This window comes from Salarias fasciatus, chromosome 14 (genome assembly GCF_902148845.1).
Source record: "Salarias fasciatus chromosome 14, fSalaFa1.1, whole genome shotgun sequence".
Taxonomy (NCBI): domain Eukaryota; kingdom Metazoa; phylum Chordata; class Actinopteri; order Blenniiformes; family Blenniidae; genus Salarias; species Salarias fasciatus.
The window spans coordinates 38,028,143-38,050,308 of record NC_043758.1 but is presented as its reverse complement, the minus strand read 5'-3'; the positions used below and the strand labels follow the sequence as shown (position 1 = coordinate 38,050,308).

At 41.9% G+C, this 22,166-nt stretch overlaps 35 non-coding genes across 35 annotated transcripts; all 35 read left to right on the top strand.

Moving 5' to 3' along the window:
• Positions 1 to 369: 369 nt before the first annotated feature.
• On the top strand, positions 370 to 482 carry LOC115401270 (U5 spliceosomal RNA). Its single transcript, XR_003932901.1, has one exon. It is a non-coding gene; the product is annotated as a U5 spliceosomal RNA (small nuclear RNA).
• A 509-nt stretch (positions 483 to 991) lies between these two features.
• LOC115401284 (U5 spliceosomal RNA) lies at positions 992 to 1,104 on the top strand. Its single transcript, XR_003932914.1, has one exon. It is a non-coding gene; the product is annotated as a U5 spliceosomal RNA (small nuclear RNA).
• A 507-nt stretch (positions 1,105 to 1,611) lies between these two features.
• LOC115401267 (U5 spliceosomal RNA) lies at positions 1,612 to 1,724 on the top strand. Its single transcript, XR_003932898.1, has one exon. It is a non-coding gene; the product is annotated as a U5 spliceosomal RNA (small nuclear RNA).
• Positions 1,725 to 2,231: 507 nt separating this feature from the next.
• On the top strand, positions 2,232 to 2,344 carry LOC115401283 (U5 spliceosomal RNA). The gene has a single exon (XR_003932913.1). It is a non-coding gene; the product is annotated as a U5 spliceosomal RNA (small nuclear RNA).
• Positions 2,345 to 2,848: 504 nt separating this feature from the next.
• Positions 2,849 to 2,961, top strand: LOC115401281 (U5 spliceosomal RNA). The gene has a single exon (XR_003932911.1). It is a non-coding gene; the product is annotated as a U5 spliceosomal RNA (small nuclear RNA).
• Positions 2,962 to 3,467: 506 nt separating this feature from the next.
• Positions 3,468 to 3,580, top strand: LOC115401279 (U5 spliceosomal RNA). The gene has a single exon (XR_003932910.1). It is a non-coding gene; the product is annotated as a U5 spliceosomal RNA (small nuclear RNA).
• Positions 3,581 to 4,087: 507 nt separating this feature from the next.
• Positions 4,088 to 4,200, top strand: LOC115401282 (U5 spliceosomal RNA). Its single transcript, XR_003932912.1, has one exon. It is a non-coding gene; the product is annotated as a U5 spliceosomal RNA (small nuclear RNA).
• Positions 4,201 to 4,705: 505 nt separating this feature from the next.
• Positions 4,706 to 4,820, top strand: LOC115401250 (U5 spliceosomal RNA). Its single transcript, XR_003932881.1, has one exon. It is a non-coding gene; the product is annotated as a U5 spliceosomal RNA (small nuclear RNA).
• Positions 4,821 to 5,326: 506 nt separating this feature from the next.
• Positions 5,327 to 5,439, top strand: LOC115401301 (U5 spliceosomal RNA). Its single transcript, XR_003932932.1, has one exon. It is a non-coding gene; the product is annotated as a U5 spliceosomal RNA (small nuclear RNA).
• A 508-nt stretch (positions 5,440 to 5,947) lies between these two features.
• LOC115401278 (U5 spliceosomal RNA) lies at positions 5,948 to 6,060 on the top strand. Its single transcript, XR_003932909.1, has one exon. It is a non-coding gene; the product is annotated as a U5 spliceosomal RNA (small nuclear RNA).
• Positions 6,061 to 6,566: 506 nt separating this feature from the next.
• LOC115401277 (U5 spliceosomal RNA) lies at positions 6,567 to 6,679 on the top strand. The gene has a single exon (XR_003932908.1). It is a non-coding gene; the product is annotated as a U5 spliceosomal RNA (small nuclear RNA).
• A 507-nt stretch (positions 6,680 to 7,186) lies between these two features.
• On the top strand, positions 7,187 to 7,301 carry LOC115401246 (U5 spliceosomal RNA). The gene has a single exon (XR_003932877.1). It is a non-coding gene; the product is annotated as a U5 spliceosomal RNA (small nuclear RNA).
• A 505-nt stretch (positions 7,302 to 7,806) lies between these two features.
• LOC115401276 (U5 spliceosomal RNA) lies at positions 7,807 to 7,919 on the top strand. The gene has a single exon (XR_003932907.1). It is a non-coding gene; the product is annotated as a U5 spliceosomal RNA (small nuclear RNA).
• Positions 7,920 to 8,426: 507 nt separating this feature from the next.
• Positions 8,427 to 8,539, top strand: LOC115401275 (U5 spliceosomal RNA). The gene has a single exon (XR_003932906.1). It is a non-coding gene; the product is annotated as a U5 spliceosomal RNA (small nuclear RNA).
• Positions 8,540 to 9,048: 509 nt separating this feature from the next.
• LOC115401245 (U5 spliceosomal RNA) lies at positions 9,049 to 9,161 on the top strand. Its single transcript, XR_003932876.1, has one exon. It is a non-coding gene; the product is annotated as a U5 spliceosomal RNA (small nuclear RNA).
• A 508-nt stretch (positions 9,162 to 9,669) lies between these two features.
• Positions 9,670 to 9,782, top strand: LOC115401274 (U5 spliceosomal RNA). Its single transcript, XR_003932905.1, has one exon. It is a non-coding gene; the product is annotated as a U5 spliceosomal RNA (small nuclear RNA).
• Positions 9,783 to 10,286: 504 nt separating this feature from the next.
• Positions 10,287 to 10,399, top strand: LOC115401266 (U5 spliceosomal RNA). The gene has a single exon (XR_003932897.1). It is a non-coding gene; the product is annotated as a U5 spliceosomal RNA (small nuclear RNA).
• A 507-nt stretch (positions 10,400 to 10,906) lies between these two features.
• On the top strand, positions 10,907 to 11,019 carry LOC115401304 (U5 spliceosomal RNA). Its single transcript, XR_003932934.1, has one exon. It is a non-coding gene; the product is annotated as a U5 spliceosomal RNA (small nuclear RNA).
• A 509-nt stretch (positions 11,020 to 11,528) lies between these two features.
• Positions 11,529 to 11,640, top strand: LOC115401248 (U5 spliceosomal RNA). The gene has a single exon (XR_003932879.1). It is a non-coding gene; the product is annotated as a U5 spliceosomal RNA (small nuclear RNA).
• Positions 11,641 to 12,244: 604 nt separating this feature from the next.
• Positions 12,245 to 12,357, top strand: LOC115401273 (U5 spliceosomal RNA). Its single transcript, XR_003932904.1, has one exon. It is a non-coding gene; the product is annotated as a U5 spliceosomal RNA (small nuclear RNA).
• Positions 12,358 to 12,863: 506 nt separating this feature from the next.
• LOC115401272 (U5 spliceosomal RNA) lies at positions 12,864 to 12,976 on the top strand. The gene has a single exon (XR_003932903.1). It is a non-coding gene; the product is annotated as a U5 spliceosomal RNA (small nuclear RNA).
• Positions 12,977 to 13,483: 507 nt separating this feature from the next.
• On the top strand, positions 13,484 to 13,596 carry LOC115401311 (U5 spliceosomal RNA). The gene has a single exon (XR_003932942.1). It is a non-coding gene; the product is annotated as a U5 spliceosomal RNA (small nuclear RNA).
• A 508-nt stretch (positions 13,597 to 14,104) lies between these two features.
• Positions 14,105 to 14,217, top strand: LOC115401271 (U5 spliceosomal RNA). The gene has a single exon (XR_003932902.1). It is a non-coding gene; the product is annotated as a U5 spliceosomal RNA (small nuclear RNA).
• A 507-nt stretch (positions 14,218 to 14,724) lies between these two features.
• Positions 14,725 to 14,837, top strand: LOC115401294 (U5 spliceosomal RNA). The gene has a single exon (XR_003932924.1). It is a non-coding gene; the product is annotated as a U5 spliceosomal RNA (small nuclear RNA).
• A 508-nt stretch (positions 14,838 to 15,345) lies between these two features.
• LOC115401306 (U5 spliceosomal RNA) lies at positions 15,346 to 15,458 on the top strand. The gene has a single exon (XR_003932936.1). It is a non-coding gene; the product is annotated as a U5 spliceosomal RNA (small nuclear RNA).
• Positions 15,459 to 15,965: 507 nt separating this feature from the next.
• On the top strand, positions 15,966 to 16,078 carry LOC115401269 (U5 spliceosomal RNA). Its single transcript, XR_003932900.1, has one exon. It is a non-coding gene; the product is annotated as a U5 spliceosomal RNA (small nuclear RNA).
• A 507-nt stretch (positions 16,079 to 16,585) lies between these two features.
• LOC115401310 (U5 spliceosomal RNA) lies at positions 16,586 to 16,698 on the top strand. Its single transcript, XR_003932941.1, has one exon. It is a non-coding gene; the product is annotated as a U5 spliceosomal RNA (small nuclear RNA).
• A 507-nt stretch (positions 16,699 to 17,205) lies between these two features.
• Positions 17,206 to 17,318, top strand: LOC115401262 (U5 spliceosomal RNA). Its single transcript, XR_003932893.1, has one exon. It is a non-coding gene; the product is annotated as a U5 spliceosomal RNA (small nuclear RNA).
• A 508-nt stretch (positions 17,319 to 17,826) lies between these two features.
• Positions 17,827 to 17,939, top strand: LOC115401265 (U5 spliceosomal RNA). Its single transcript, XR_003932896.1, has one exon. It is a non-coding gene; the product is annotated as a U5 spliceosomal RNA (small nuclear RNA).
• A 507-nt stretch (positions 17,940 to 18,446) lies between these two features.
• On the top strand, positions 18,447 to 18,559 carry LOC115401264 (U5 spliceosomal RNA). The gene has a single exon (XR_003932895.1). It is a non-coding gene; the product is annotated as a U5 spliceosomal RNA (small nuclear RNA).
• A 506-nt stretch (positions 18,560 to 19,065) lies between these two features.
• Positions 19,066 to 19,178, top strand: LOC115401309 (U5 spliceosomal RNA). Its single transcript, XR_003932940.1, has one exon. It is a non-coding gene; the product is annotated as a U5 spliceosomal RNA (small nuclear RNA).
• A 507-nt stretch (positions 19,179 to 19,685) lies between these two features.
• LOC115401308 (U5 spliceosomal RNA) lies at positions 19,686 to 19,798 on the top strand. Its single transcript, XR_003932939.1, has one exon. It is a non-coding gene; the product is annotated as a U5 spliceosomal RNA (small nuclear RNA).
• A 508-nt stretch (positions 19,799 to 20,306) lies between these two features.
• Positions 20,307 to 20,419, top strand: LOC115401297 (U5 spliceosomal RNA). Its single transcript, XR_003932928.1, has one exon. It is a non-coding gene; the product is annotated as a U5 spliceosomal RNA (small nuclear RNA).
• Positions 20,420 to 20,926: 507 nt separating this feature from the next.
• LOC115401263 (U5 spliceosomal RNA) lies at positions 20,927 to 21,039 on the top strand. The gene has a single exon (XR_003932894.1). It is a non-coding gene; the product is annotated as a U5 spliceosomal RNA (small nuclear RNA).
• A 507-nt stretch (positions 21,040 to 21,546) lies between these two features.
• Positions 21,547 to 21,659, top strand: LOC115401305 (U5 spliceosomal RNA). Its single transcript, XR_003932935.1, has one exon. It is a non-coding gene; the product is annotated as a U5 spliceosomal RNA (small nuclear RNA).
• Positions 21,660 to 22,166: the final 507 nt, after the last annotated feature.

Here is a 22,166-nt window from a genome sequence, read left to right as displayed (position 1 = left end):
ATATGTGGGTATTGTGATTTGGCCAACATGTCTGATGAACCCTGAAAACTGGGATGTTGTGACAAAATAAGAAATGTTCACAGGGAAAGGCCTTACAGCGCGACCTCTTACAAAATGTTTAGAGAGTAAAAAAAAGGTTCAAGGTTATGGGCGTGGCCATGACACTCATTATCACTGTAATACTTTGTGAAAGTACAGTCATTGTCCTAATTAGAAGAAATTTTCATAATGCTGTCAAACCTTGACCACAGACTATGATGGATTTGCAAATGAATTTAGCCCTTTAACCCAACCCACATCTAAGGACCACGAGAGAGGAGGACATTGAACCCAAGGGGGCGCAATGCTTCCAACCACAACTCTTCAGAAAGCTCTTGCTTCTCTTCAGATCGTATAAATCTTTCGCCTTTTACTAAAGATTTCCGTGGAGAGAAGTATCAGGAGTCGATTCCAATTTTTGATTCCCCACTTTCTCGTGGGGTTGCAATCGATGTCAATGAAAACAACTAAACACATGAAGAGCAACAGCGGTAAGAAAGTAATTGCAGCCTTTACTGACAACACTTATCCGTATCAATGCCTTGGCATATCCGAGATGGAACTTGTCTGGATTTTGGAACATATGTGGGTATTGTGAATGTGCCAACATGTCTGATCAACCCTGAAAACTGGGAGGTTGTGATCTAACTGACAAAGGTTGCTCAGGAAAAGCCCTTACAGCTGGACCTCTTACTAAATGTGTGGAGAGTAAAAAAACGCTTCAAGGTTATGGGCGTGGCCATGACACTCAGTATCACTGTAATACTTTGTGAAAGTACAATCATTGTCCTAATTGGAAGCAATTTTCATACTGCTGTCAAACCTTGACCACAGACTATGATGGATTTGCAAATGAATTTAGCCCTTTAACCCAACCCACATTTCAGGACCACGAGAGAGGAGGACATTGAACCAAAGAGGGACCATTGCTTCCAACCACGACTCTACAGAAAGCTCTTGCTTCTCTTCAGATCGTATAAATCTTTCGCCTTTTACTAAAGATTTCCGTGGAGAGAAGTATCAGGAGTCGATTCCAATTTTTGATTCCCCACTGTCTCGTGGGGTTGCAATCGATGTCAATGAAAACAACTAAACACATGAGGAGCGACAGCGGTAAGAAAGTAATTGCAGCCTTTACTGACAACACTTATCCGTATCAATGCCTTGGCATATCCGAGATGGAACTTGTCTGGATTTTGGAACATATGTGGGTATTGTTATTTGGCCAACATGTCTGATGAACCCTGAAAACTGGGATGTTGTGACAAAATTAGAAATGTTCACAGGGAAAGCCCTTACAGCGGGACCTCTTACAAAATGTTTAGAGAGTAAAAAAAAGGTTCAAGGTTATGGGCGTGGCCATGACACTCATTATCACTGTAATACTTTGTGAAAGTACAGTCATTGTCCTAATTGGAAGAAATTTTCATACTACTGTCAAACCTTGACCACAGACTATGATGGATTTGCAAATGAATTTAGCCCTTTAACCCAACCCACATCTAAGGACCACGAGAGAGGAGGACATTGAACCCAAGGGGGCGCAATGCTTCCAACCACGACTCTTCAGAAAGCTCTTGCTTCTCTTCAGATCGTATAAATCTTTCGCCTTTTACTAAAGATTTCCGTGGAGAGAAGTATCAGGAGTCGAATCCAATTTTTGATTCCCCACTGTCTCGTGGGGTTGCAATTGATGTCAATGAAAACAACTAAACAATTGGAGAGCAACAGCGGTAAGGAAGTAATTGCAGCCTTTCCTGACAACACTTATCCGTATCAATGCCTTGCAATATTTTAGATGGAACTTGTCTGGATTTGGGAGCATATGTGGGTATTGTGATTTGGCCAACATGTCCGATGAACCCTGATAACTGGGATGTTGTGACAAAATAAGAAATGTTCACAGGGAAAGCCCTTACAGCGGGACCTCTTACAAAATGTTTAGAGAGTAAAAAAAAGGTTCAAGGTTATGGGCGTGGCCATGACACTCATTATCACTGTAATACTTTGTGAAAGTACAGTCATTGTCCTAATTAGAAGAAATTTTCATACTGCTGTCAAACCTTGACCACAGACTATGATGGATTTGCAAATGAATTTAGCCCTTTAACCCAACCCACATCTAAGGACCACGAGAGAGGAGGACATTGAACCCAAGCGGGCGCAATGCTTCCAACCACAACTCTACAGAAAGCTCTTGCTTCTCTTCAGATCGTATAAATCTTTCGCCTTTTACTAAAGATTTCCGTGGAGAGAAGTATCAGGAGTCGATTCCAATTTTTGATTCCCCACTGTCTCGTGGGGTTGCAATTGATGTCAATGAAAACAACTAAACACATGAGGAGCGACAGCGGTAAGAAAGTAAGTGCAGCCTTTCCTGACAACACTTATCTGTATCAATGCCTTGGCATATCCGAGATGGGACTTGTCTGGATTTGGGAACATATGTGGGTATTGTGATTTGGCCAACATGTCTGATGAACCCTGAAAACTGGGATGTTGTGACAAAATAAATGTTCACAGGGAAAGGCCTTACAGCGCGACCTCTTACAAAATGTTTAGAGAGTAAAAAAAAGGTTCAAGGTTATGGGCGTGGCCATGACACTCATTATCACTGTAATACTTTGTGAAAGTACAGTCATTGTCCTAATTGGAAGAAATTTTCATACTGCTGTCAAACCTTGACCACAGACTATGATGGATTTGCAAATGAATTTAGCCCTTTAACCCAACCCACATCTAAGGACCACGAGAGAGGAGGACATTGAACCCAAGGGGGCGCAATGCTTCCAACCACGACTCTTCAGAAAGCTCTTGCTTCTCTTCAGATCGTATAAATCTTTCGCCTTTTACTAAAGATTTCCGTGGAGAGAAGTATCAGGAGTCGATTCCAATTTTTGATTCCCCACTGTCTCGTGGGGTTGCAATCGATGTCAATGAAAACAACTAAACACATGAAGAGCAACAGCGGTAAGAAAGTAATTGCAGCCTTTACTGACAACACTTATCCGTATCAATGCCTTGGCATATCCGAGATGGAACTTGTCTGGATTTTGGAACATATGTGGGTATTGTGATTTGGCCAACATGTCTGATGAACCCTGAAAACTGGGATGTTGTGACAAAATAAGAAATGTTCACAGGAAAAGGCCTTACAGCGGGACCTCTTACAAATGTTTAGAGAGTAAAAAAAAGGTTCAAGGTTATGGGCGTGGCCATGACACTCATTATCACTGTAATACTTTGTGAAAGTACAGTCATTGTCCTAATTGGAAGCAATTTTCATACTGCTGTCAAACCTTGACCACAGACTATGATGGATTTGCAAATGAATTTAGCCCTTTAACCCAACCCACATTTCAGGACCACGAGAGAGGAGGACATTGAACCAAAGAGGGACCATTGCTTCCAACCACGACTCTACAGAAAGCTCTTGCTTCTCTTCAGATCGTATAAATCTTTCGCCTTTTACTAAAGATTTCCGTGGAGAGAAGTATCAGGAGTCGATTCCAATTTTTGATTCCCCACTGTCTCGTGGGGTTGCAATCGATGTCAATGAAAACAACTAAACACATGAGGAGCAACAGCGGTAAGAAAGTAATTGCAGCCTTTACTGACAACACTTATCCGTATCAATGCCTTGGCATATCCGAGATGGAACTTGTCTGGATTTTGGAACATATGTGGGTATTGTTATTTGGCCAACATGTCTGATGAACCCTGAAAACTGGGATGTTGTGACAAAATTTGAAATGTTCACAGGGAAAGCCCTTACAGCGGGACCTCTTACAAAATGTTTAGAGAGTAAAAAAAAGGTTCAAGGTTATGGGCGTGGCCATGACACTCATTATCACTGTAATACTTTGTGAAAGTACAGTCATTGTCCTAATTGGAAGCAATTTTCATACTACTGTCAAACCTTGACCACAGACTATGATGGATTTGCAAATGAATTTAGCCCTTTAACCCAACCCACATCTAAGGACCACGAGAGAGGAGGACATTGAACCCAAGGGGGCGCAATGCTTCCAACCACGACTCTTCAGAAAGCTCTTGCTTCTCTTCAGATCGTATAAATCTTTCGCCTTTTACTAAAGATTTCCGTGGAGAGAAGTATCAGGAGTCAAATCCAATTTTTGATTCCCCACTGTCTCGTGGGGTTGCAATTGATGTCAATGAAAACAACTAAACACATGGAGAGCAACAGCGGTAAGGAAGTAATTGCAGCCTTTCCTGACAACACTTATCCGTATCAATGCCTTGCAATATTTTAGATGGAACTTGTCTGGATTTGGGAGCATATGTGGGTATTGTGATTTGGCCAACATGTCCGATGAACCCTGATAACTGGGATGTTGTGACAAAATAAGAAATGTTCACAGGGAAAGCCCTTACAGCGGGACCTCTTACAAAATGTTTAGAGAGTAAAAAAAAGGTTCAAGGTTATGGGCGTGGCCATGACACTCATTATCACTGTAATACTTTGTGAAAGTACAGTCATTGTCCTAATTAGAAGAAATTTTCATACTGCTGTCAAACCTTGACCACAGACTATGATGGATTTGCAAATGAATTTAGCCCTTTAACCCAACCCACATCTAAGGACCACGAGAGAGGAGGACATTGAACCCAAGCGGGCGCAATGCTTCCAACCACAACTCTTCAGAAGCTCTTGCTTCTCTTCAGATCGTATAAATCTTTCGCCTTTTACTAAAGATTTCCGTGGAGAGAAGTATCAGGAGTCGAATTCCAATTTTTGATTCCCCACTGTCTCGTGGGGTTGCAATTGATGTCAATGAAAACAACTAAACACATGAGGAGCGACAGCAGTAAGAAAGTAAGTGCAGCCTTTCCTGAAAACACTTATCTGTATCAATGCCTTGGCATATCCGAGATGGGACTTGTCTGGATTTGGGAACATATGTGGGTATTGTGGTTTGGCCAACATGTCTGATGAACCCTGAAAACTGGGATGTTGTGACAAAATAAGAAATGTTCACAGGGAAAGGCCTTACAGCGCGACCTCTTACAAAATGTTTAGAGAGCAAAAAAAAGGTTCAAGGTTATGGGCGTGGCCATGACACTCATTATCACTGTAATACTTTGTGAAAGTACAGTCATTGTCCTAATTAGAAGAAATTTTCATAATGCTGTCAAACCTTGACCACAGACTATGATGGATTTGCAAATGAATTTAGCCCTTTAACCCAACCCACATCTAAGGACCACGAGAGAGGAGGACATTGAACCAAGGGGGCGCAATGCTTCCAACCACGACTCTTCAGAAAGCTCTTGCTTCTCTTCAGATCGTATAAATCTTTCGCCTTTTACTAAAGATTTCCGTGGAGAGAAACATCAGGAGTCGATTCCAATTTTTGATTCCCCACTGTCTCGTGGGGTTGCAATTGATGTCAATGAAAACAACTAAACACATGAAGAGCAACAGCGGTAAGAAAGTAATTGCAGCCTTTACATGACAACACTTATCTGTATCAATGCCTTGGCATATCCGAGATGGAACTTGTCTGGATTTGGGAACATATGTGGGTATTGTGATTTGGCCAACATGTCTGATGAACCCTGATAACTGGGATGTTGTGACCAAATTAGAAATGTTCACAGGGAAAGGCCTTACAGCGGACCTCTTACAAAATGTTTAGAGAGTAAAAAAAGGTTCAAGGTTATGGGCGTGGCCATGACACTCAGTATCACTGTAATACTTTGTGAAAGTACAATCATTGTCCTAATTGGAAGCAATTTTCATACTGCTGTCAAACCTTGACCACAGACTATGATGGATTTGCAAATGAATTTAGCCCTTTAACCCAACCCACATTTCAGGACCACGAGAGAGGAGGACATTGAACCAAAGAGGGACGCAATTGCTTCCAATCACGACTCTACAGAAAGCTCTTGCTTCTCTTCAGATCGTATAAATCTTTCGCCTTTTACTAAAGATTTCCGTGGAGAGAAGTATCAGGAGTCGATTCCAATTTTTGATTCCCCACTGTCTCGTGGGGTTGCAATTGATGTCAATGAAAACAACTAAACACATGAGGAGCAACAGCAGGTAAGAAAGTAAGTGCAGCCTTTCCTGACAACACTTATCCGTATCAATGCCTTGGCATATCCGAGATGGACTTGTCTGGATTTGGGAACATATGTGGGTATTGTGATTTGGCCAACATGTCTGATGAACCCTGAAAACTGGGATGTTGTGACAAAATAGAAATGTTCACAGGGAAAGGCCTTACAGCGCGACCTCTTACAAAATGTTTAGAGAGTAAAAAAAAGGTTCAAGGTTATGGGCGTGGCCATGACACTCATTATCACTGTAATACTTTGTGAAAGTACAGTCATTGTCCTAATTAGAAGAAATTTTCATAATGCTGTCAAACCTTGACCACAGACTATGATGGATTTGCAAATGAATTTAGCCCTTTAACCCAACCCACATCTAAGGACCACGAGAGAGGAGGACATTGAACCCAAGGGGGCGCAATGCTTCCAACCACAACTCTTCAGAAAGCTCTTGCTTCTCTTCAGATCGTATAAATCTTTCGCCTTTTACTAAAGATTTCCGTGGAGAGAAGTATCAGGAGTCGATTCCAATTTTTGATTCCCCACTGTCTCGTGGGGTTGCAATCGATGTCAATGAAAACAACTAAACACATGAAGAGCAACAGCGGTAAGAAAGTAATTGCAGCCTTTACTGACAACACTTATCCGTATCAATGCCTTGGCATATCCGAGATGGAACTTGTCTGGATTTTGGATCGTATGTGGGTATTGTGAAAAGGTCAACATGTCTGATCAACCCTGAAAACTGGGAGGTTGTGATCTACTGACAAAGGTTGCTCAGGAAAAGCCCTTACAGCTGGACCTCTTACCAAATGTGTGGAGAGTAAAAAAACGCTTCAAGGTTATGGGCGTGGCCATGACACTCAGTATCACTGTAATACTTTGTGAAAGTACAATCATTGTCCTAATTGGAAGCAATTTTCATACTGCTGTCAAACCTTGACCACAGGCTATGATGGATTTGCAAATGAATTTAGCCCTTTAACCCAACCCACATTTCAGGACCACGAGAGAGGAGGACATTGAACCAAAGAGGGACCATTGCTTCCAACCACGACTCTACAGAAAGCTCATGCTTCTCTTCAGATCGTATAAATCTTTCGCCTTTTACTTAAGATTTCCGTGGAGAGAAGTGTCAGGAGTCGAATTCCAATTTTTGATTCCCCACTGTCTCGTGGGGTTGCAATCGATGTCAATGAAAACAACTAAACACATGAAGAGCAACAGCGGTAAGAAAGTAATTGCAGCCTTTACTGACAACACTTATCCGTATCAATGCCTTGGCATATCCGAGATGGAACTTGTCTGGATTTTGGAACATATGTGGGTATTGTTATTTGGCCAACATGTCTGATGAACCCTGAAAACTGGGATGTTGTGACAAAATAAGAAATGTTTACAGGAAAAGGCCTTACAGCGCGACCTCTTACAAATGTTTAGAGAGTAAAAAAAAGGTTCAAGGTTATGGGCGTGGCCATGACACTCATTATCACTGTAATACTTTGTGAAAGTACAGTCATTGTCCTAATTAGAAGAAATTTTCATAATGCTGTCAAACCTTGACCACAGACTATGATGGATTTGCAAATGAATTTAGCCCTTTAACCCAACCCACATCTAAGGACCACGAGAGAGGAGGACATTGAACCAAGGGGGCGCAATGCTTCCAACCACGACTCTTCAGAAAGCTCTTGCTTCTCTTCAGATCGTATAAATCTTTCGCCTTTTACTAAAGATTTCCGTGGAGAGAAGTATCAGGAGTCGATTCCAATTTTTGATTCCCCACTGTCTCGTGGGGTTGCAATTGATGTCAATGAAAACAACTAAAACACATGAAGAGCAACAGCGGTAAGAAAGTAATTGCAGCCTTTACTGACAACACTTATCTGTATCAATGCCTTGGCATATCCGAGATGGAACTTGTCTGGATTTGGGAACATATGTGGGTATTGTGATTTGGCCAGCATGTCTGATGAACCCTGATAACTGGGATGTTGTGACCAAATTAGAAATGTTCACAGGGAAAGGCCTTACAGCGGGACCTCTTACAAAATGTTTAGAGAGTAAAAAAAGATTCAAGGTTATGGGCGTGGCCATGACACTCAGTATCACTGTAATACTTTGTGAAAGTACAATCATTGTCCTAATTGGAAGCAATTTTCATACTGCTGTCAAACCTTGACCACAGACTATGATGGATTTGCAAATGAATTTAGCCTTTTAACCCAACCCACATTTCAGGACCACGAGAGAGGAGGACATTGAACCAAAGAGGGACCATTGCTTCCAACCACGACTCTACAGAAAGCTCTTGCTTCTCTTCAGATCGTATAAATCTTTCGCCTTTTACTAAAGATTTCCGTGGAGAGAAGTATCAGGAGTCGATTCCAATTTTTGATTCCCCACTGTCTCGTGGGGTTGCAATTGATGTCAATGAAAACAACTAAACACATGAGGAGCGACAGCAGGTAAGAAAGTAAGTGCAGCCTTTCCTGACAACACTTATCCTGTATCAATGCCTTGGCATATCCGAGATGGGACTTGTCTGGATTTGGGAACATATGTGGGTATTGTGGTTTGGCCAACATGTCTGATGAACCCTGAAAACTGGGATGTTGTGACAAAATAAGAAATGTTCACAGGGAAAGGCCTTACAGCGCGACCTCTTACAAAATGTTTAGAGAGTAAAAAAAAGGTTCAAGGTTATGGGCGTGGCCATGACACTCATTATCACTGTAATACTTTGTGAAAGTACAGTCATTGTCCTAATTAGAAGAAATTTTCATAATGCTGTCAAACCTTGACCACAGACTATGATGGATTTGCAAATGAATTTAGCCCTTTAACCCAACCCACATCTAAGGACCACGAGAGAGGAGGACATTGAACCCAAGGGGGCGCAATGCTTCCAACCACAACTCTTCAGAAAGCTCTTGCTTCTCTTCAGATCGTATAAATCTTTCGCCTTTTACTAAAGATTTCCGTGGAGACAAACTTCAGGAGTCGATTCCAATTTTTGATTCCCCACTGTCTCGTGGGGTTGCAATCGATGTCAATGAAAACAACTAAACACATGAAGAGCAACAGCGGTAAGAAAGTAATTGCAGCCTTTACTGACAACACTTATCCGTATCAATGCCTTGGCATATCCGAGATGGGACTTGTCTGGATTTGGGAACATATGTGGGTATTGTGAAAAGGTCAACATGTCTGATCAACCCTGAAAACTGGGAGGTTGTGATCTACTGACAAAGGTTGCTCAGGAAAAGCCCTTACAGCTGGACCTCTTACCAAATGTGTGGAGAGTAAAAAAACGCTTCAAGGTTATGGGCGTGGCCATGACACTCAGTATCACTGTAATACTTTGTGAAAGTACAATCATTGTCCTAATTGGAAGCAATTTTCATACTGCTGTCAAACCTTGACCACAGACTATGATGGATTTGCAAATGAATTTAGCCCTTTAACCCAACCCACATTTCAGGACCACGAGAGAGGAGGACATTGAACCAAAGAGGGACCATTGCTTCCAACCACGACTCTACAGAAAGCTCTTGCTTCTCTTCAGATCGTATAAATCTTTCGCCTTTTACTAAAGATTTCCGTGGAGAGAAGTATCAGGAGTCGATTCCAATTTTTGATTCCCCACTGTCTCGTGGGGTTGCAATTGATGTCAATGAAAACAACTAAACACATGAGGAGCGACAGCGGTAAGAAAGTAAGTGCAGCCTTTCCTGACAACAATTATCCGTATCAATGCCTTGGCATATCTGAGATGGGACTTGTCTGGATTTGGGAACATATGTGGGTATTGTGATTTGGCCAACATGTCTGATGAACCCTGAAAACTGGGATGTTGTGACAAAATAAATGTTCACAGGGAAAGGCCTTACAACGCGACCTCTTACAAAATGTTTAGAGAGTAAAAAAAAGGTTCAAGGTTATGGGCGTGGCCATGACACTCATTATCACTGTAATACTTTGTGAAAGTACAGTCATTGTCCTAATTAGAAGAAATTTTCATACTGCTGTCAAACCTTGACCACAGACTATGATGGATTTGCAAATGAATTTAGCCCTTTAACCCAACCCACATCTAAGGACCACGAGAGAGGAGGACATTGAACCCAAGCGGGCGCAATGCTTCCAACCACAACTCTTCAGAAAGCTCTTGCTTCTCTTCAGATCGTATAAATCTTTCGCCTTTTACTAAAGATTTCCGTGGAGAGAAGTATCAGGAGTCGAATCCAATTTTTGATTCCCCACTGTCTCGTGGGGTTGCAATTGATGTCAATGAAAACAACTAAACACATGAGGAGCGACAGCGGTAAGAAAGTAAGTGCAGCCTTTCCTGACAACACTTATCCGCATCAATGCCTTGGCATATCCGAGATGGGACTTGTCTGGATTTGGGAACATATGTGGGTATTGTGATTTGGCCAACATGTCTGATGAACCCTGAAAACTGGGATGTTGTGACAAAATAAGAAATGTTCACAGGGAAAGGCCTTACAGCGCGACCTCTTACAAAATGTTTAGAGAGTAAAAAAAAGGTTCAAGGTTATGGGCGTGGCCATGACACTCATTATCACTGTAATACTTTGTGAAAGTACAGTCATTGTCCTAATTCGAAGAAATTTTCATAATGCTGTCAAACCTTGACCACAGGCTATGATGGATTTGCAAATGAATTTAGCCCTTTAACCCAACCCACATCTAAGGACCACGAGAGAGGAGGACATTGAACCCAAGGGGGCGCAATGCTTCCAACCACAACTCTTCAGAAAGCTCTTGCTTCTCTTCAGATCGTATAAATCTTTCGCCTTTTACTAAAGATTTCCGTGGAGAGAAATATCAGGAGTCGATTCCAATTTTTGATTCCCCACTTTGTCGTGGGGTTGCAATCAATGTCAATGAAAACAACTAAACACATGAAGAGCAACAGCGGTAAGAAATTAATTGCAGCCTTTACTGACAACACTTATCCGTATCAATGCCTTGGCATATCCGAGATGGAACTTGTCTGGATTTTGGATCGTATGTGGGTATTGTGAAAAGGTCAACATGTCTGATCAACCCTGAAAACTGGGAGGTTGTGATCTACTGACAAAGGTTGCTCAGGAAAAGCCCTTACAGCTGGACCTCTTACCAAATGTGTGGAGAGTAAAAAAACGCTTCAAGGTTATGGGCGTGGCCATGACACTCAGTATCACTGTAATACTTTGTGAAAGTACAATCATTGTCCTAATTGGAAGCAATTTTCATACTGCTGTCAAACCTTGACCACAGGCTATGATGGATTTGCAAATGAATTTAGCCCTTTAACCCAACCCACATTTCAGGACCACGAGAGAGGAGGACATTGAACCAAAGAGGGACCATTGCTTCCAACCACGACTCTACAGAAAGCTCATGCTTCTCTTCAGATCGTATAAATCTTTCGCCTTTTACTTAAGATTTCCGTGGAGAGAAGTGTCAGGTGTCGATTCCAATTTTTGATTCCCCACTGTCTCGTGGGGTTGCAATCGATGTCAATGAAAACAACTAAACACATTAAGAGCAACAGCGGTGAGAAAGTAAGTGCAGCCTTTACTGAGAACTCTTATCCGTATCAATGCCTTGGCATATCCGAGATGGAACTTGTCTGGATTTTGGAACATATGTGGGTATTGTTATTTGGCCAACATGTCTGATGAACCCTGAAAACTGGGATGTTGTGACAAAATTAGAATGTAACTTGTCTGGATTTTGGAACATATGTGGGTATTGTGATTTGGCCAACATGTCTGATGAACCCTGAAAACTGGGATGTTGTGACAAAATAAGAAATGTTCACAGGGAAAGGCCTTACAGCGCGACCTCTTACAAAATGTTTAGAGAGTAAAAAAAAGGTTCAAGGTTATGGGCGTGGCCATGACACTCATTATCACTGTAATACTTTGTGAAAGTACAGTCATTGTCCTAATTAGAAGAAATTTTCATAATGCTGTCAAACCTTGACCACAGACTATGATGGATTTGCAAATGAATTTAGCCCTTTAACCCAACCCACATCTAAGGACCACGAGAGAGGAGGACATTGAACTCAAGGGGGCGCAATGCTTCCAACCACGACTCTTCAGAAAGCTCTTGCTTCTCTTCAGATCGTATAAATCTTTCGCCTTTTACTAAAGATTTCCGTGGAGAGAAGTATCAGGAGTCGATTCCAATTTTTGATTCCCCACTGTCTCGTGGGGTTGCAATTGATGTCAATGAAAACAACAAAACACATGAAGAGCAACAGCGGTAAGAAAGTAATTGCAGCCTTTACTGACAACACTTATCTGTATCAATGCCTTGGCATATCCGAGATGGAACTTGTCTGGATTTGGGAACATATGTGGGTATTGTGATTTGGCCAGCATGTCTGATGAACCCTGATAACTGGGATGTTGTGACCAAATTAGAAATGTTCACAGGGAAAGGCCTTACAGCGGGACCTCTTACAAAATGTTTAGAGAGTAAAAAAAGATTCAAGGTTATGTGCGTGGCCATGACACTCAGTATCACTGTAATACTTTGTGAAAGTACAATCATTGTCCTAATTGGAAGCAATTTTCATACTGCTGTCAAACCTTGACCACAGACTATGATGGATTTGCAAATGAATTTAGCCTTTTAACCCAACCCACATTTCAGGACCACGAGAGAGGAGGACATTGAACCAAAGAGGGACCATTGCTTCCAACCACGACTCTACAGAAAGCTCTTGCTTCTCTTCAGATCGTATAAATCTTTCGCCTTTTACTAAAGATTTCCGTGGAGAGAAGTATCAGGAGTCGATTCCAATTTTTGATTCCCCACTGTCTCGTGGGGTTGCAATTGATGTCAATGAAAACAACTAAACACATGAGGAGCGACAGCAGTAAGAAAGTAAGTGCAGCCTTTCCTGACAACACTTATCTGTATCAATGCCTTGGCATATCCGAGATGGGACTTGTCTGGATTTGGGAACATATGTGGGTATTGTGATTTGGCCAACATGTCTGATGAACCCTGAAAACTGGGATGTTGTGACAAAATAAGAAATGTTCACAGGAAAAGGCCTTACAGCGCGACCTCTTACAAAATGTTTAGAGAGTAAAAAAAAGGTTCAAGGTTATGGGCGTGGCCATGACACTCATTATCACTGTAATACTTTGTGAAAGTACAGTCATTGTCCTAATTAGAAGAAATTTTCATAATGCTGTCAAACCTTGACCACAGACTATGATGGATTTGCAAATGAATTTAGCCCTTTAACCCAACCCACATCTAAGGACCACGAGAGAGGAGGACATTGAACCCAAGGGGGCGCAATGCTTCCAACCACAACTCTTCAGAAAGCTCTTGCTTCTCTTCAGATCGTATAAATCTTTCGCCTTTTACTAAAGATTTCCGTGGAGACAAACATCAGGAGTCGATTCCAATTTTTGATTCCCCACTGTCTCGTGGGGTTGCAATCGATGTCAATGAAAACAACTAAACACATGGAGAGCAACAGCGGTAAGGAAGTAATTGCAGCCTTTCCTGACAACACTTATCCGTATCAATGCCTTGGCATATCCGAGATGGAACTTGTCTGGATTTTGGAACATATGTGGGTATTGTGAAAAGGTCAACATGTCTGATCAACCCTGAAAACTGGGAGGTTGTGATCTACTGACAAAGGTTGCTCAGGAAAAGCCCTTACAGCTGGACCTCTTACCAAATGTGTGGAGAGTAAAAAAACGCTTCAAGGTTATGGGCGTGGCCATGACACTCAGTATCACTGTAATACTTTGTGAAAGTACAATCATTGTCCTAATTGGAAGCAATTTTCATACTGCTGTCAAACCTTGACCACAGACTATGATGGATTTGCAAATGAATTTAGCCCTTTAACCCAACCCACATTTCAGGACCACGAGAGAGGAGGACATTGAACCAAAGAGGGACCATTGCTTCCAACCACGACTCTACAGAAAGCTCTTGCTTCTCTTCAGATCGTATAAATCTTTCGCCTTTTACTAAAGATTTCCGTGGAGAGAAGTATCAGGAGTCGATTCCAATTTTTGATTCCCCACTGTCTCGTGGGGTTGCAATTGATGTCAATGAAAACAACTAAACACATGAGGAGCGACAGCGGTAAGAAAGTAAGTGCAGCCTTTCCTGACAACAATTATCCGTATCAATGCCTTGGCATATCTGAGATGGGACTTGTCTGGATTTGGGAACATATGTGGGTATTGTGATTTGGCCAACATGTCTGATGAACCCTGAAAACTGGGATGTTGTGACAAAATTAGAAATGTTCACAGGGAAAGCCCTTACAGCGGGACCTCTTACAAAATGTTTAGAGAGAAAAAAAAAGGTTCAAGGTTATGGGCGTGGCCATGACACTCATTATCACTGTAATACTTTGTGAAAGTACAGTCATTGTCCTAATTGGAAGAAATTTTCATACTACTGTCGAACCTTGACCACAGACTATGATGGATTTGCAAATGAATTTAGCCCTTTAACCCAACCCACATCTAAGGACCACGAGAGAGGAGGACATTGAACCCAAGGGGGCGCAATGCTTCCAACCACGACTCTTCAGAAAGCTCTTGCTTCTCTTCAGATCGTATAAATCTTTCGCCTTTTACTAAAGATTTCCGTGGAGAGAAGTATCAGGAGTCGAATCCAATTTTTGATTCCCCACTGTCTTGTGGGGTTGCAGTTGATGTCAATGAAAACAACTAAACACATGGAGAGCAACAGCGGTAAGGAAGTAATTGCAGCCTTTACTGACAACACTTATCCGTATCAATGCCTTGGCATATCCGAGATGGAACTTGTCTGGATTTTGGAACATATGTGGGTATTGTGAAAAGGTCAACATGTCTGATCAACCCTGAAAACTGGGAGGTTGTGATCTACTGACAAAGGTTGCTCAGGAAAAGCCCTTACAGCTGGACCTCTTACCAAATGTGTGGAGAGTAAAAAAACGCTTCAAGGTTATGGGCGTGGCCATGACACTCAGTATCACTGTAATACTTTGTGAAAGTACAATCATTGTCCTAATTGGAAGCAATTTTCATACTGCTGTCAAACCTTGACCACAGACTATGATGGATTTGCAAATGAATTTAGCCCTTTAACCCAACCCACATTTCTGGACCACGAGAGAGGAGGACATTGAACCAAAGAGGGACCATTGCTTCCAACCACGACTCTACAGAAAGCTCTTGCTTCTCTTCAGATCGTATAAATCTTTCGCCTTTTACTAAAGATTTCCGTGGAGAGAAGTATCAGGAGTCAATTCCAATTTTTGATTCCCCACTGTCTCGTGGGGTTGCAATTGATGTCAATGAAAACAACTAAACACATGAGGAGCGACAGCGGTAAGAAAGTAAGTGCAGCCTTTCCTGACAACAATTATCCGTATCAATGCCTTGGCATATCTGAGATGGGACTTGTCTGGATTTGGGAACATATGTGGGTATTGTGATTTGGCCAACATGTCTGATGAACCCTGAAAACTGGGATGTTGTGACAAAATTAGAAATGTTCACAGGGAAAGCCCTTACAGCGGGACCTCTTACAAAATGTTTAGAGAGAAAAAAAAAGGTTCAAGGTTATGGGCGTGGCCATGACACTCATTATCACTGTAATACTTTGTGAAAGTACAGTCATTGTCCTAATTGGAAGAAATTTTCATACTGCTGTCAAACCTTGACCACAGACTATGATGGATTTGCAAATGAATTTAGCCCTTTAACCCAACCCACATCTAAGGACCACGAGAGAGGAGGACATTGAACCCAAGGGGGCGCAATGCTTCCAACCACAACTCTTCAGAAAGCTCTTGCTTCTCTTCAGATCGTATAAATCTTTCGCCTTTTACTAAAGATTTCCGTGGAGAGAAGTATCAGGAGTCGATTCCAATTTTTGATTCCCCACTGTCTCGTGGGGTTGCAATTGATGTCAATGGAAACAACTAAACACATGAGGAGCGACAGCGGTAAGAAAGTAAGTGCAGCCTTTCCTGACAACACTTATCCGTATCAATGCCTTGGCATATCCGAGATGGGACTTGTCTGGATTTGGGAGCATATGTGGGTATTGTGATTTGGCCAACATGTCTGATGAACCCTGATAACTGGGATGTTGTGACAAAATAAGAAATGTTCACAGGGAAAGGCCTTACAGCGGGACCTCTTACAAAATGTTTAGAGAGTAAAAAAAAGGTTCAAGGTTATGGGCGTGGCCATGACACTCATTATCACTGTAATACTTTGTGAAAGTACAGTCATTGTCCTAATTAGAAGAAATTTTCATAATGCTGTCAAACCTTGACCACAGACTATGATGGATTTGCAAATGAATTTAGCCCTTTAACCCAACCCACATCTAAGGACCACGAGAGAGGAGGACATTGAACCCAAGCGGGCGCAATGCTTCCAACCACAACTCTTCAGAAAGCTCTTGCTTCTCTTCAGATCGTATCAATCTTTCGCCTTTTACTAAAGATTTCCGTGGAGAGAAGTATCAGGAGTCGAATCCAGTTTTTGATTCCCCACTGTCTCGTGGGGTTGCAATTGATGTCAATGAAAACAACTAAACACATGAGGAGCGACAGCGGTAAGAAAGTAAGTGCAGCCTTTCCTGACAACACTTATCCGCATCAATGCCTTGGCATATCCGAGATGGGACTTGTCTGGATTTGGGAACATATGTGGGTATTGTGATTTGGCCAACATGTCTGATGAACCCTGAAAACTGGGATGTTGTGACAAAATAAGAAATGTTCACAGGGAAAGGCCTTACAGCGCGACCTCTTACAAAATGTTTAGAGAGTAAAAAAAAGGTTCAAGGTTATGGGCGTGGCCATGACACTCATTATCACTGTAATACTTTGTGAAAGTACAGTCATTGTCCTCATTCGAAGAAATTTTCATAATGCTGTCAAACCTTGACCACAGACTATGATGGATTTGCAAATGAATTTAGCCCTTTAACCCAACCCACATCTAAGGACCACGAGAGAGGAGGACATTGAACCCAAGGGGGCGCAATGCTTCCAACCACAACTCTTCAGAAAGCTCTTGCTTCTCTTCAGATCGTATAAATCTTTCGCCTTTTACTAAAGATTTCCGTGGAGAGAAGTATCAGGAGTCGATTCCAATTTTTGATTCCCCACTTTGTCGTGGGGTTGCAATCAATGTCAATGAAAACAACTAAACACATGAAGAGCAACAGCGGTAAGAAAGTAATTGCAGCCTTTACTGACAACACTTATCCGTATCAATGCCTTGGCATATCCGAGATGGAACTTGTCTGGATTTTGGAACATATGTGGGTATTGTGAAAAGGTCAACATGTCTGATCAACCCTGAAAACTGGGAGGTTGTGATCTAACTGACAAAGGTTGCTCAGGAAAGCCCTTACAGCTGGACCTCTTACCAAATGTGTGGAGAGTAAAAAAACGCTTCAAGGTTATGGGCGTGGCCATGACACTCAGTATCACTGTAATACTTTGTGAAAGTACAATCATTGTCCTAATTGGAAGAAATTTTCATACTACTGTCAAACCTTGACCACAGACTATGATGGATTTGCAAATGAATTTAGCCCTTTAACCCAACCCACATCTAAGGACCACGAGAGAGGAGGACATTGAACCCAAGGGGGCGCAATGCTTCCAACCACAACTCTTCAGAAAGCTCTTGCTTCTCTTCAGATCGTATAAATCTTTCGCCTTTTACTAAAGATTTCCGTGGAGAGAAGTATCAGGAGTCGAATCCAATTTTTGATTCCCCACTGTCTCGTGGGGTTGCAATTGATGTCAATGAAAACAACTAAACACATGAAGAGCAACAGCGGTAAGAAAGTAAGTGCAGCCTTTCCTGACAACACTTATCCGTATCAATGCCTTGGCATATCCGAGATGGAACTTGTCTGGATTTTGGAACATATGTGGGTATTGTTATTTGGCCAACATGTCTGATGAACCCTGAAAACTGGGATGTTGTGACAAAATTTGAAATGTTCACAGGGAAAGCCCTTACAGCGGGACCTCTTACAAAATGTTTAGAGAGTAAAAAAAAGGTTCAAGGTTATGGGCGTGGCCATGACACTCATTATCACTGTAATACTTTGTGAAAGTACAGTCATTGTCCTAATTGGAAGAAATTTTCATACTGCTGTCAAACCTTGACCACAGACTATGATGGATTTGCAAATGAATTTAGCCCTTTAACCCAACCCACATCTAAGGACCACGAGAGAGGAGGACATTGAACCCAAGGGGGCGCAATGCTTCCAACCACGACTCTTCAGAAAGCTCTTGCTTCTCTTCAGATCGTATAAATCTTTCGCCTTTTACTAAAGATTTCCGTGGAGAGAAGTATCAGGAGTCGAATCCAATTTTTGATTCCCCACTGTCTCGTGGGGTTGCAATTGATGTCAATGAAAACAACTAAATACATGAAGAGCAACAGCGGTAAGAAAGTAAGTGCAGCCTTTCCTGACAACACTTATCCGTATCAATGCCTTGGCATATCCGAGATGGAACTTGTCTGGATTTTGGAACATATGTGGGTATTGTTATTTGGCCAACATGTCTGATGAACCCTGAAAACTGGGATGTTGTGACAAAATTTGAAATGTTCACAGGGAAAGCCCTTACAGCGGGACCTCTTACAAAATGTTTAGAGAGTAAAAAAAGGTTCAAGGTTATGGGCGTGGCCATGACACTCATTATCACTGTAATACTTTGTGAAAGTACAGTCATTGTCCTAATTAGAAGAAATTTTCATAATGCTGTCAAACCTTGACCACAGACTATGATGGATTTGCAAATGAATTTAGCCCTTTAACCCAACCCACATCTAAGGACCACGAGAGAGGAGGACATTGAACCCAAGCGGGCGCAATGCTTCCAACCACAACTCTTCAGAAAGCTCTTGCTTCTCTTCAGTTCGTATAAATCTTTCGCCTTTTACTAAAGATTTCCGTGGAGAGAAGTATCAGGAGTCGAATCCAAGTTTTGATTCCCCACTGTCTCGTGGGGTTGCAATTGATGTCAATGAAAACAACTAAACACATGAGGAGCAACAGCGGTAAGAAAGTAAGTGCAGCCTTTACTGACAACACTTATCCGTATCAATGCCTTGGCATATCCGAGATGGAACTTGTCTGGATTTGGGAGCATATGTGGGTATTGTGATTTGGCCAACATGTCTGATGAACCCTGATAACTGGGATGTTGTGACAAAATAAGAAATGTTCACAGGGAAAGGCCTTACAGCGGGACCTCTTACAAAATGTTTCGAGAGTAAAAAAAAGGTTCAAGGTTATGGGCGTGGCCATGACACTCATTATCACTGTAATACTTTGTGAAAGTACAGTCATTGTCCTAATTAGAAGAAATTTTCATAATGCTGTCAAACCTTGACCACAGACTATGATGGATTTGCAAATGAATTTAGCCCTTTAACCCAACCCACATCTAAGGACCACGAGAGAGGAGGACATTGAACCCAAGCGGGCGCAATGCTTCCAACCACAACTCTTCAGAAAGCTCTTGCTTCTCTTCAGTTCGTATAAATCTTTCGCCTTTTACTAAAGATTTCCGTGGAGAGAAGTATCAGGAGTCGAATCCAAGTTTTGATTCCCCACTGTCTCGTGGGGTTGCAATTGATGTCAATGAAAACAACTAAACACATGAGGAGCGACAGCGGTAAGAAAGTAAGTGCAGCCTTTACTGACAACACTTATCCGTATCAATGCCTTGGCATATCCGAGATGGAACTTGTCTGGATTTTGGAACATATGTGGGTATTGTGAAAAGGTCAACATGTCTGATCAACCCTGAAAACTGGGAGGTTGTGATCTACTGACAAAGGTTGCTCAGGAAAAGCCCTTACAGCTGGACCTCTTACCAAATGTGTGGAGAGTAAAAAAACGCTTCAAGGTTATGGGCGTGGCCATGACACTCAGTATCACTGTAATACTTTGTGAAAGTACAATCATTGTCCTAATTGGAAGCAATTTTCATACTGCTGTCAAACCTTGACCACAGACTATGATGGATTTGCAAATGAATTTAGCCCTTTAACCCAACCCACATTTCAGGACCACGAGAGAGGAGGACATTGAACCAAAGAGGGACCATTGCTTCCAACCACGACTCTACAGAAAGCTCTTGCTTCTCTTCAGATCGTATAAATCTTTTGCCTTTTACTAAAGATTTCCGTGGAGAGAAGTATCAGGAGTCGATTCCAATTTTTGATTCCCCACTGTCTCGTGGGGTTGCAATTGATGTCAATGAAAACAACTAAACACATGAGGAGCGACAGCGGTAAGAAAGTAAGTGCAGCCTTTCCTGACAACAATTATCCGTATCAATGCCTTGGCATATCTGAGATGGGACTTGTCTGGATTTGGGAACATATGTGGGTATTGTGATTTGGCCAACATGTCTGATGAACCCTGAAAACTGGGATGTTGTGACAAAATTAGAAATGTTCACAGGGAAAGGCCTTACAGCGGGACCTCTTACAAAATGTTTAGAGAGTAAAAAAAAGGTTCAAGGTTATGGGCGTGGCCATGACACTCATTATCACTGTAATACTTTGTGAAAGTACAGTCATTGTCCTAATTAGAAGAAATTTTCATAATGCTGTCAAACCTTGACCACAGACTATGATGGATTTGCAAATGAATTTAGCCCTTTAACCCAACCCACATCTAAGGACCACGAGAGAGGAGGACATTGAACCCAAGCGGGCGCAATGCTTCCAACCACAACTCTTCAGAAAGCTCTTGCTTCTCTTCAGATCGTATAAATCTTTCGCCTTTTACTAAAGATTTCCGTGGAGAGAAGTATCAGGAGTCGAATCCAATTTTTGATTCCCCACTGTCTCGTGGGGTTGCAATTGATGTCAATGAAAACAACTAAACACATGAGGAGCGACAGCGGTAAGAAAGTAAGTGCAGCCTTTCCTGACAACACTTATCCGCATCAATGCCTTGGCATATCCGAGATGGGACTTGTCTGGATTTGGGAACATATGTGGGTATTGTGATTTGGCCAACATGTCTGATGAACCCTGAAAACTGGGATGTTGTGACAAAATAAGAAATGTTCACAGGGAAAGGCCTTACAGCGCGACCTCTTACAAAATGTTTAGAGAGTAAAAAAAAGGTTCAAGGTTATGGGCGTGGCCATGACACTCATTATCACTGTAATACTTTGTGAAAGTACAGTCATTGTCCTAATTCGAAGAAATTTTCATAATGCTGTCAAACCTTGACCACAGACTATGATGGATTTGCAAATGAATTTAGCCCTTTAACCCAACCCACATCTAAGGACCACGAGAGAGGAGGACATTGAACCCAAGGGGGCGCAATGCTTCCAACCACAACTCTTCAGAAAGCTCTTGCTTCTCTTCAGATCGTATAAATCTTTCGCCTTTTACTAAAGATTTCTGTGGAGAGAAGTATCAGGAGTCGATTCCAATTTTTGATTCCCCACTTTGTCGTGGGGTTGCAAACAATGTCAATGAAAACAACTCAACACATGAAGAGCAACAGCGGTAAGAAAGTAATTGCAGCCTTTACTGACAACACTTATCCGTATCAATGCCTTGGCATATCCGAGATGGAACTTGTCTGGATTTTGGATCGTATGTGGGTATTGTGAAAAGGTCAACATGTCTGATCAACCCTGAAAACTGGGAGGTTGTGATCTACTGACAAAGGTTGCTCAGGAAAAGCCCTTACAGCTGGACCTCTTACCAAATGTGTGGAGAGTAAAAAAACGCTTCAAGGTTATGGGCGTGGCCATGACACTCAGTATCACTGTAATACTTTGTGAAAGTACAATCATTGTCCTAATTGGAAGCAATTTTCATACTGCTGTCAAACCTTGACCACAGACTATGATGGATTTGCAAATGAATTTAGCCCTTTAACCCAACCCACATTTCAGGACCACGAGAGAGGAGGACATTGAACCAAAGAGGGACCATTGCTTCCAACCACGACTCTACAGA